General features: G+C 32.9%; 1 pseudogene; it reads left to right on the top strand.

Annotated features, from left to right (window-relative positions):
• The first annotated feature begins 4,868 nt into the window (after nt 1-4,868).
• On the top strand, nt 4,869-11,039 carry LOC120139698 (annotated as a pseudogene).
• Nucleotides 11,040-11,685: the final 646 nt, after the last annotated feature.

Raw genomic sequence — 11,685 nt, forward strand, 5'->3', positions numbered from 1 at the left:
AATCTGAAATTTAGTGTTTGGTATTACTTTTTAATAGTGTTGTAAAAAAAACATTGTATGGTGCATTGGGCTACTTGGTATTGTTAGTCATTGAGCCATGTGAGAACGGATCAATGTGCAACGCGATATGTAATATCGTAACTATTTATCATTAAGTGATCTTGGAGCATAATTCTTTTAAATTGTGGAACACCCTAATTCGATCCAATCCAGACTAGAATATTATATGGGAACATTGAATACGTTAACCGTACTCTTACTGCTCGAATGATCTGGAATGCAAGTTGTGCGATAAGCTCCTCGACCATCCTCATAAGAACTTGCGCACGAAAAAAAATTCAGAACACCGAGCTTACAAGCTGAGTACCACATTAATAATTGTATATACTACGTGCGTTTATCATATGGTCATGCAAACAAGGACACGAGCATACAAATATACTAACACACATGCTAAGGTAGGCATCATAGTATGGTCGGAGGGTTTGCTTCATCTCGGGATACCCAATTAGCAATTGAAGTGCCTTGGCACTAGCTGAGATATATCCTAATATTTTATTCATTCTATACGATCATCGTACTGCTAGAGTAACTCGAGTATCATTGATATTTCCCAAGCGCCATCCAATGACTAGTTTTATGAAATCTTATTTCATATTATACTTAGCTTTTCAATATATTCATTAGATGTTCCAACTTGTAAGTTCATTTAAGAAATTGTGGTGAATCTAGACCCTCTTCCAAACCCTTATAACAAAGTTAGGTTTCTTGCCCAAGTCAGGACGATGGTGTCGATATTAAGCCCTTTAGTATCAATACTAACCCTTCAGTATCGATACCCACCCTTGATACCAATACCAAAATTGTATTCTAGAATCTAAGGAACCCATGTAGTATCGATACTCTTATTTGGAGTATCATACTTCTCTATTAGGGTACTGATGCCATCCCGAGTATCGATATCGAAACTAGGTTCGGTGTTTGAGAAATTATAATCAGTATCAATACCCTTACTTAGGGTATTGATACCAAAACTATCTATTGTAATTGTATCTTAACATTGGTACTGATACCTCACCCTTGGGTATCAATACCCGATGAATAATATTGATACCCTATGAGTAGGGTACTGTTACTATTAAGCCAAAAACCACTTGTTTTGACTATCTGGAGAACAATATCATTACTATTCATTTAGTATTGATACTTGAGCCCATAATTACTCTTTTTTACTTTAAAAGGACACTTAATTTTCGTTATTTGCCTCTATAAGATCCTTAAATGTTATTTAAGTATTACGTGAGTTGATAGGAGTCATAAAGAGTCATTTTTCATGCTATATAACATCAAATGTCACAATCTACCATGGATGTACTTACATGCTCTACTAACTCTTACAAACTAATCAAGCACACATAATGACTTACAAATGGTAAATATGAGTCATTTAAATTATTCCCGCTTAATATGCATGATTAAGGTTTATTTTTCTGATTCACTTTGGAATCTAATGTGCACTCAGAATATTCGAGTCATCATACGTGGCCGAGTATAGGGTGTTAAACCAAGTGGAACATGCAAGAATCATACGCAGTCTTATGTACCTTATGAGTTGTGCTAGACCAAATATTACTATCATTATAAGCAGTTTAAACATATGCACAAGCAAACCATGAGAGGACCACTAGAAAGTGATTATTAGGGTATTGAGATATCTCATATATACTCGAGATTATTACTACATTATCTAGAAATCTTGTTTTGTTAAAAAGATTATTTAATGCTAGTTGGATATTTGATACTGAAGATATTAAAGTCACAATTGGATATGTTTTCACATTGGAGAAAGAGTCGTGTCATAGAAATCCTCAAGGCAAATGATTATAACTAGATCCACATTGAACTATAAGTTTGTAGCTCTAGAAAAATCTAGTGAAGAAGTTGAATGGCTACAAAATTTCTTGGAGGATATTACCGAATGACCAAAACATATACCCACGATATGTTTATGTTGTGATAACCAAACAATAATTTGTATAGTACATAACATAATGTACAATGGTAAGTCAAGACACATGCATCGTGGACACAGTATTGTTAGACAACTGATCTCAACTAGAGTTATCTATATATGATAAGTCAACGTGCATCGTGGACACAATATTGTTAGACAACTGATCTCAACTAGAGTTATCTATATTGATTTTGTAAAGTCATCAAATAACATTATGAATTTGGTAACCAAAAAGGTTGAACCGAGATCAGGTTGATAAAACATTGAAAGAAATGAGAATGAATCTCAAGAATATTTAAGACATTATGTGAAGAAAATTCCAACCTAGTTGACTGGAGATCCCAAGATTTAAATTCAAAGTGACAACCAACTTGCGTATATTTTATGAGGTCATTGTGGGTGTTCTTATCCCAAGTTTATTTTGATGACGAAAATAATGATTAAATTTTGGAAAATGTTGCTTTTAATGACCATTGTGTGATTCAATGAGTGAAGAAACATAAGTCACCTATGTAAGAGTGAAATGAAGCCACTTCAAAAAAATTATTACGGGATAGTTCTCTAAATTTATTGCAGAACCAAAATATGTTCACGACCTTATGAACATAACCATTATAACCAAAATCTAGCCATGAATGTATTTATGTGAGATATATCATCGCTTACACAAACGGTAGAACAATTCAAATACATTGTGTCTATTGGTCATCTAGTAAACTAAATATACTTTCACAAGGGAAAATTCAAGGGTTGATGCCACCTATCTTATGCAAATGTCGAACGTACATTCTATTACCACGTCAAGTCATTTTATTTCGTTGATCTATCAATTTTATTCATGTGGGAGATTATTGGAAAATAATGAATTTTTTACAACTTTGAGGCATATTATCTATTGGTAAAAATGAAGGTTTGAATAATAAAATTATATTTTTATATTTTACTCCATGAGATTTTTATAACGATGTATAATATGCTAAAAATGGTTGGATAAAGAGTGAAAAATGGTTCTCAAAGTCATCTACATGCAAAATGATGTTGAGAAAAAAAAATTGTATCTTAAAACATTTCATCCCACAGGAAAATAGTATGAGATTTGAAAATTATTTTTGTTGATGGGTGAATGTAAAGCCAAAAGGTTCTCTATTGAACGCGGGTAGAGAGGGTGCTAGTCAATCTCAACCGGGGTTGAGGACGTACCCGCATGACGTGTGGGACACCAAATATTGAGATAGGTCAGGCTTAACTAGAACCTACCGAAATTTTAACCCATTTTATATATTTTTTCAACAAAAAATTATTTCTTAGTATTCCATAGATAGATTAAATATTTGCTCATAGTTTAATTTTTGTAATTAATTATTGGGATTGTTTTCTTCACCTTCATGCCCATTAATTGTATATGATCTCTTTATTGATGTATTTTCATTTTGCTATTCTCTCTTTAAATAAATAAATTGACATAAATTTACTCACTAATTTGAATTTTTTTCTTAAAAAAATTAATTTTTATTCTAATAATAGAAAAAGATAAGATTGAGTTTGATTTATTTATTGGAGTGCTATTGTTATTAGTGAACGATTGAAATATAGATATCCAACATTTTCAAGTATCAATAAAAAAACCAATCTAGTTTAAAAAATTCAAGCTCTAATTAACTTTAGAAAAGAAAGATGGTTGAAAATTAAATTTAATATTAATTTAAATTAAAACGTTAATAAACACGTTAAAAATACTAAAAAGAAAGAAAAAAAATAAAAAAATCCAGCGTCCCCAATTCTCTACATTTCTTACTGTGTTTATTATTGGGTAATTTTGTTATACGACAATCTTATTATACAACTAAATAAATACTTTACTTGAAATATTAGTATTTTTTTAATATTTTTAGTAAAATATTACCTAAATCATTATTATTTTTTATACAAAAAATGTTAATTTCGCTACCTAATTTCCAGTAGAAAAAAATAATATTTTAGGTAACGTCCAATATTAATATTTTCAGTAAAAAAATTAATGTTTTAGATAATACTTTACCGAAAATATTAAACATTTTAGGTAGTATCAAATATTAATATTTTTGATAAAATATATTATTTTAAGTAACATTTTATCAAAAATATTAAAAAAATATTAATATTTACAATAACATATTTCTTTAACGGTATATTAAAAGTACCCTAAGGATGCGTTTGGTTCACGGAATGTAAGACTACCAGTAGGAATAAAAGATTATCACGGAATAGGATTAATGAAAATGTTGTATTTTGTGTTTGATTGGTTTAGCAGGAATGTAAGATTACCGTATTTAATTAAAGGAATAAAAGATTATTGGAATGTATATTTGACCAAATTGTCCTTATTATATATTTGTATAATATTACAAATTGTAAAATATTTATATATTTTCTTTAAAAAATTAAATTCATAATATTTATATAATTTTTTAAAAATATAAAAAATGTTTAATGAAAGGGTAAAATTTTAACACCTGAACTTCATATAAAATTTTAATTATAAATTTTTTTTTTTTTGTAAATCTAAAATAATTTAAGGATAAATTTATAATTTAATATTCGTAGAATTTTTATTATTCAAAGATAAAAGAATGATATTTTTTTAAAAAAAATAAAAATTTAAAGGCATTTTAGTGCAAAACGCAGATAATGTTATAATACCTAAAAGAAAAGAGATAATGACATTCTCGATAATATACCCAAAAAATCTACTATTAATAATAAAATATTACCGAAAATGAGATTCTTGACCGATTAAACATGACATACCTTACACCAAACACCCAAGTATAAACTTCCCGTTCACTATTCCTACTCTACTCTCCCACTTCAATTTTCTTTTTCAGTTGCCTTTACATACAAACAATCCCTCCTTTCTTCATCCAACCCGTAACCCAAGGCGGTTTCATGCCTTATGAATAACTGGGTTTCCACTCTTGAGGTTTGGTACTCCACTTGTCTTCATTTTCTTTTTATTGATTGAAGCATTTATTTGTTGGATTCGGATTGTTGATTGGGTATGGGGTCTTTTGCTTGGGATTGGAATTTTGTTTCGAAAACTAAAGCACTATAACCGAACCAAAACGCTATAACGGGAATAGCGGCCTGTTTTTGATATGATTTACCGATTCACCAGTACTCTCCCTGGCAGTGGATAGCAGTTACGGAGGGCGCCGCCGCCGCCGCCATTCCGCTAGCGAAACACTTTTTCACATCATTAGAACATTTATAGTTTACCTGGCAGCTCAAAATATTCCTTAATAAAAACAAAGCTCGCTGCAAGCCCTGCTTTCTCCGGTAAAATTTCCTTCTGTGGCGGAAGCAGCTGCCACGGGTTGATTTTCCGGCGACGGATAGATGGATGCTGGGGTTACGACGACGGCAACTTCAACGGCGTCGTTCAGTTCGATACTTGATAAACCCCTCAGTTAATTAACCGAAGAAGACATTCCCCAATTCACTCGCGATGATTGTCGCAAATTCCTCAAAGTAAAAGGTGCTTCCTCAAAGACATTTCCGTCTTTTTGATTTTCCGCTCTTTCCCTTTTTCGGTCTCCGTATATCCAGAATACCGCGAAACATGGAGGAACAGGAATAAAATGTAATAACTAAACATTGACAGGAATGCGGAGGCGAATCACAGGCAATCCAACAAGTAATTTCGCTCAAGGCATTGTTGGAAAGAAACGAAGATTCCAGCGTTGGTGCTCTCCGGAAAATCCTCGTTTGTCCACCACCTCCACCGGTACCTCCGCAAAATGTAGTGGCGCATGTGAGTTCACTCTTTTATTTATTTATTTATACTTTTACTGGGTACTGTTTGCTTAGCATTGCTATTTGGATAAATATATAATGATTTTGGAATGCAATGTTTAGGTAGCTTCAAATTCTTGTAATTCAGTAAAAGAAACCGTCCTTGGAGATGATCCGTTGAAAACTGCTCCGGTGGTGGGGATGTGTTGTGAGGGTGGTGACAAGGATAAGACGACTCTTTCTCCTAGGTTTCATTCTATTTCCCATCGTTAAGTGTACACTGAATTGAGGGGTTTATCCATTTCCTTTGGTATTGATAGACTTGTATTTTACAATCTATTTATTTATTTCTTTATATTTTTAACTTAGGAAAGCAATTAAATAAGGGTAAAGTACACAGATGATTCCCCGATTATAGGATATGTTTTATTGAATTCCTTGACTATTAAAAGTTATAAAATAATCCAACGATTATAGAGAATTATTTTGTTGAGCCGATTGACTATTAAAAGTTATAAAATGGTCACCTGACTATTTATTATGTTCCAAACTTGTCATTTTCCGTTAAAAAATTAGTGGTCGTCTAAGTTGGACATTAAGATGCTGACTGAAATATGATAGTCGTTTGAGATTATGAGATTAAATTTATCATATCTTAGTTAGTAGGTTTACGTCCAGCTTAGACTTCTGTCAATTTTTAACGGAAAAAAACAAGTTTGGAACATAAAGAATAATCCGGTAACCATTTTGTAACTTTTAATACTTAAGAGACTAAACAAAGTAGCTCCCTATGGTCTGAGACCATTTTGTAACTTTTAATAGTTGGGGGACTCAACAAAGTTGCATCCAACAGTCGAAGAACCATTTGTGTATTTTACCCATTAAATAATTGGATTTTAAAAAATGAATGCTATTTATTATCTCTCTCTAATTTTTTCATTCGGTTTAGAGTAGTTCCAACTTTATGTAAAATCCTGCTGTGCTATCATTTTTCCCTTCGTTGATCTATGGAAATTGCATCAGCTTATGGAATATTAAATGTCGAGAGTATGATTTTGTAATTCGTGGGGATATTACTTTAACGCTGGTAATATTGTCAAGGCTAACATTAATAAATTGCTTCTACAATATATATATATGTATGTATTTGGGGATAGGCTGTGTTAATTACATTCAATTTAGATTTAAAATGTAATATATGGTTGTGTGCTCTTCTCTGTGTTATTTAGTTTAGGCTTTCAATAAAAGTATTAAAAATTGTTTGACAGAAGTCGTTGTGAAACAAATGAGCTGGGTGGTCAAATGACGATTTTTTATTGTGGAAAGATCAATGTGTATGGAGTACCTCTTGCCAAGGTAATGAAGCTCTCTTTTTGTGGATATGTACCTGGAGAACAATGATAGCTTGTTGGCCTTCTTCCAATGCATCCAAATATGGGCTTGCAGGCACGAGCAATCATGCATCTGGCAGATTCTCCTATTGATTTTACTCGGGACAATCTACGTAATGGAAATGCTGCCCTTAGGTCCCTTCTCGGTCATTTACAAGCAGCCGGAGACAAAAATGACGTTGCTTCTACTACCATGAGCTCAAACTCTCATACCATGCAAACTGGTTAGTGTCTTCAAATGCATAAATAAATTGCTTTATTTGGCTATTGCAAGGATGCAAATAATGGTATTGAAAAACATTTAAGGTAAACTACGCGTTTAGTACCTAAACTATCAGTTTTGGTTTGTTTTAGTACCTAAACTTTCATTTTTTTCAAAATCATACCTAACGTTTAGTTTTTGATTGATTTTAGTACCCTGCCGTTAAAAACTTAATGGACGGGCTCGTCGGCTGCCGCGTTTACAACCGTCTGTCGTCGCATCCGTTGGCCGATGAAGCCCAAACTTTCCAGCCCGCACCTTTTCGACCCCCTAAATGTGATTCGGCCTCCGTTTTATCGGAAAATGCTTCACCAAATTGACTATTCGATTACTTCATCCTTCGATCTTTATGGTCCACCCGTCCAATGGGCCTGAAACTAGACTATATTGGTCGACTCGTTATTATCTCGTGGTCCACTGCTCTGATAGTCCGTTCACCGGAACTATGTCATGTCAGCCCGTTTTTAACAGCGGGATACTAAAATGAAATAAAATCTAAATGTTAGGTATAATTTTGAAAAATAAAATAAAAAATATAGTACCTAAACAGACTAAAACTGATAGTTTAGGTACTAAACACATAATTTACCTAAGAATTTATGCTATACTTGGACTGTAGCAGATTAGCATTTCTGATTATAGAAATGAAAACTAAGACATTGTTTGTTTCTGATGTTTGGAGTAGATTAGCATATCTGTTTGCACTTGAAACATGTATCTTTGTTATCCATATGGAAGGAAACTTTCATCTTTTCGTGATTTCCTGTGGGTATGTTTTTTGTAGGTTGTATAACTTCCTTTAAGTTGATCTTGTACAAACAGCTAGGTGCAGTGTGTAAATATTTTGGATCTTATACTAAGAAGAAGAAAAAAATAGAGTATTGGCATGACAGTGGCACTTACTTGAATGCTGAGTTGTTAATCCAATAACATTACAAGGGTCACCCCTTTTTTTAAATCTTATTGCTGAATTTAGTAACTTAGTAATATCAGTGATTGTGATTACAATTTGCTTTTGTAGAAAAGATGATAGAATACCAGCAGCCGTATATGGAAAAAGGAAATATCAGTAGTGACTCTGGTATGGCATTTCCTTTTTTCATCATTTATTGTTCTTATATAGTGTTCTATAGTGTGTAAATGCTATCATAACTCTTATTTCTTGGAGTATAAATTAGTTGAATAGAAAGAGAGTTTTGAACTCCAGTGGCTATATTTTGCAGCCATATGCTTGGGTCTAGCCGAGCAATCCAGTTTCATGATGAGTTATCTCAAATGTGGAGAAATTGCCTAGGAGATAAAACACTATGTTTTATCTACCATCAGCTTTACCTATATGCTGAGCTATACTTGGTTATAGATAAAATCTGAGTAGGACTCCTATGACTAAGGTTTGTTACCAAAAAGATGGAGACTGATCCTTAGCTTTTAGTTACACTTAAGAAGCTCTGTCCTGCAGTTCTAGAGTTTAGTTCCCACTTTTATTTATGCAACATGAAAGAAAGCGATCATGTTAGTCATTGTCAGTAAATAAACTTGAAAAGCATATCCAAATGGTTGCTTGAAAATATCTCAGTTAGTGCCTTGGGGCATTCATTACACTTTATTGATGATTGGGGAAGTAAAAGTTATTTTTGACTGCTTGATAATATATGATTATTGGTTCGTTATTTCCTAAACACCTGCTGCTTGGTCTTAAGATATAGATGGACTGATGAACAGAAAAGTATCATTGCAGCGGTATCTTGAAAAGCGAAAAGACAGGTATCTATACTTTAGCTAATATATCATTTACTAAAGTTAGATTTAATGTCAAGTTACCACAACACTGTCACGCTACTGCAATTCCTTTTTTATGTTTTAAATATGGACTAATATACAAATTAGCTGCAGAGCTATATCATTTTTCACATTTGGTATTTAAATAAAAACAAAATTGTGATTAAGTGTCCAAAATTTATTTGTCACTCATGTTAATCATCGACTATAAGCTTTTGATAACATGTTAGTTTTTGACCAATATAAAAATGTGACACATGATCATTTTTATACATTAGCAATACTATGTTAGCATTGTATTTTTTTTATTTAAACTCTATTTGTTGTAATTTTAATTTTGTTTGTTTGAATTAGAAAACTAAACATTATTTTTTATTAAAATTTTGTTTTCTGTTTTGAATTTTCAAAAATTTAAAAACAGAAAAAACCTGGAAAAAGGAATTAGACAGAGAAAGGGGAAGGGGAGAGAAGGGGATGGGGTAATGGCCAGCCCAAGGTAGACCAGCAATCAGTCCGTCGTTGCTGCCGGCTTGCCCTCTATCATTTTCACTCTCCTCTTGCTCTTTTCTTCTCAGCTTGCTGCCAATCTTCCCAACTTGAAGCAGACTGATGTGATGGTGCACCGGTCCTGTCTCTCTCTCTGTCTCTCTCTCTCCTTTTCGGGATTTTTATTTAGCTTTTAAATTGTAAATATTAATTTATTATTTTAAAGTATGAAGAAGAATTTGCTGGCCTGGAAATGCTGATGTGTTGGCTTTGGCACGTGACCTTTTTTTGATTGAGCTATGTTGGCACTTATGATGTTATTCACTTTGCTTGTTGGATAGATACTAGTTTAGGTGCCTAACCATGAACATTTTTCTCTAGGTACAAAATCATGGAAGGGGAATGCTTCATTGACCAATTTGTGTATTAACCCATTAAATTTCTTTCTGGATTATTCTTCTGTTAGGGGAAGATTTTTTAAAGGCAGGAAGACAGCGGGACAAACTTCTTCTAGCTTGGAGGTGTGCCTGAGCCATCAGATAGGAACTCACTACTCAAATGGACAATCAAGTCAGAGTGGAACTAATCCTTCCACGCTATCTAGAGTGCCGCATGCATTTTGTACCTTAGCTGACAATAATGCAAAGCTTGTGAATCTTTGTGTAGATCTCAATTATGAAAGTAAGTTTTGATGTTAACTTCATATTTTTTATGATATAAATATGCTATTTAATTTGTATTCATACCTAACACTGCACTTGATATTTAATCATATGTGCAAATGTCTGGTTCTTGTAAAACCTGCAGCTGAAGGATGGCTATATTGACATGTATATATATATATATATATATATATATATAGTTGTATTATATTGTATACATGCTTAGGGACAGTTTTTGACAGTCTTTCTGTCCAGTCAGCCTTTGGAGTTTAGGCGGTGGAATCATATATTGTGTTTTGATTTCCATGCAGGTGATCAAAAACACTGAATCAAATGTGCCTTTTATGCACCCTACTACATTCATTGGTGCTTAAGTGACGAGATATTTTCTTTTGGTGCATCACCTGTAGCCAACGTAGGAGAGTAAAAGTAACTGCAGATAGCCTTGGACATGCCTGCATAATATATATGGTCTGTAAGGGTCGAGTTTCTTTCTCAGATAGACTCTTGTCTTGAATGGTACAATGGAGTTGTCTGATGATTTTTGTACTTTGCGAAGCTTGAGGATCATGTCCGGGGATTTCTTGGTTCTGATGTTAAGATCTCTTCTTGGCTTTGAGGTATAGAGAACCACTTGTGGCGGCAAGCAATGCATTTTCCTATGCTTTAACCTTTATATGTAAATTTTGTGCTAATTATTAACTTCTTGGAGCAGGAGAACTAGTTATTTTTCTATGGAGTACCATTATCTGTATCGTGCTGGCTACTTTCAACTTCACTAGATTTTATAAACCGTCAACGCCCAGGGTTCTAAAACTTTCAGTTATAAATAGATTTAGGCATAATGATAAAACTATCCTTCAATGTTATACAAATGGTAATTTTGATTCTTACTTTTCGGAATATTTTAAGTCTTAGTCAAAATATCTCTTGTTGGAAGGAAATCGTTAATTGATTAATGGTCAACACACTGACATAATATTTTCATATGTTTCTCTTTCCATGTTTTATTGACATAATATTTTCATATGTTTCTCTTTCCATGTTTTACTTATGTTCTAGTTTTTGTTGATTGCATCCATCGAGGGCAATGTACATCTCAAGTTTGAGGTTGTATTGTGCGCCTGTTATGTTCATGCATACATTTAGATTAGAATTAACTATTATTGCTTCTTTTGATGTCATTGCGCTAGGTTGTGAACATGTCATAGTTAAGGGTCCTTGTTTTACGAGGGTTCTACTTTTTCATTTGTCAAAAAGTTATAATCTTGTTTTACAAAATCATTTCATTATATTTGATATTCAAAGAAATTCAAGATC

The sequence above is a fragment of the Hibiscus syriacus genome, unplaced genomic scaffold (assembly GCF_006381635.1).
Source record: "Hibiscus syriacus cultivar Baekdansim isolate YM2019G1 unplaced genomic scaffold, ASM638163v2 tig00110770_pilon, whole genome shotgun sequence".
In the NCBI taxonomy this organism is placed as follows: Eukaryota; Viridiplantae; Streptophyta; class Magnoliopsida; order Malvales; family Malvaceae; genus Hibiscus; species Hibiscus syriacus.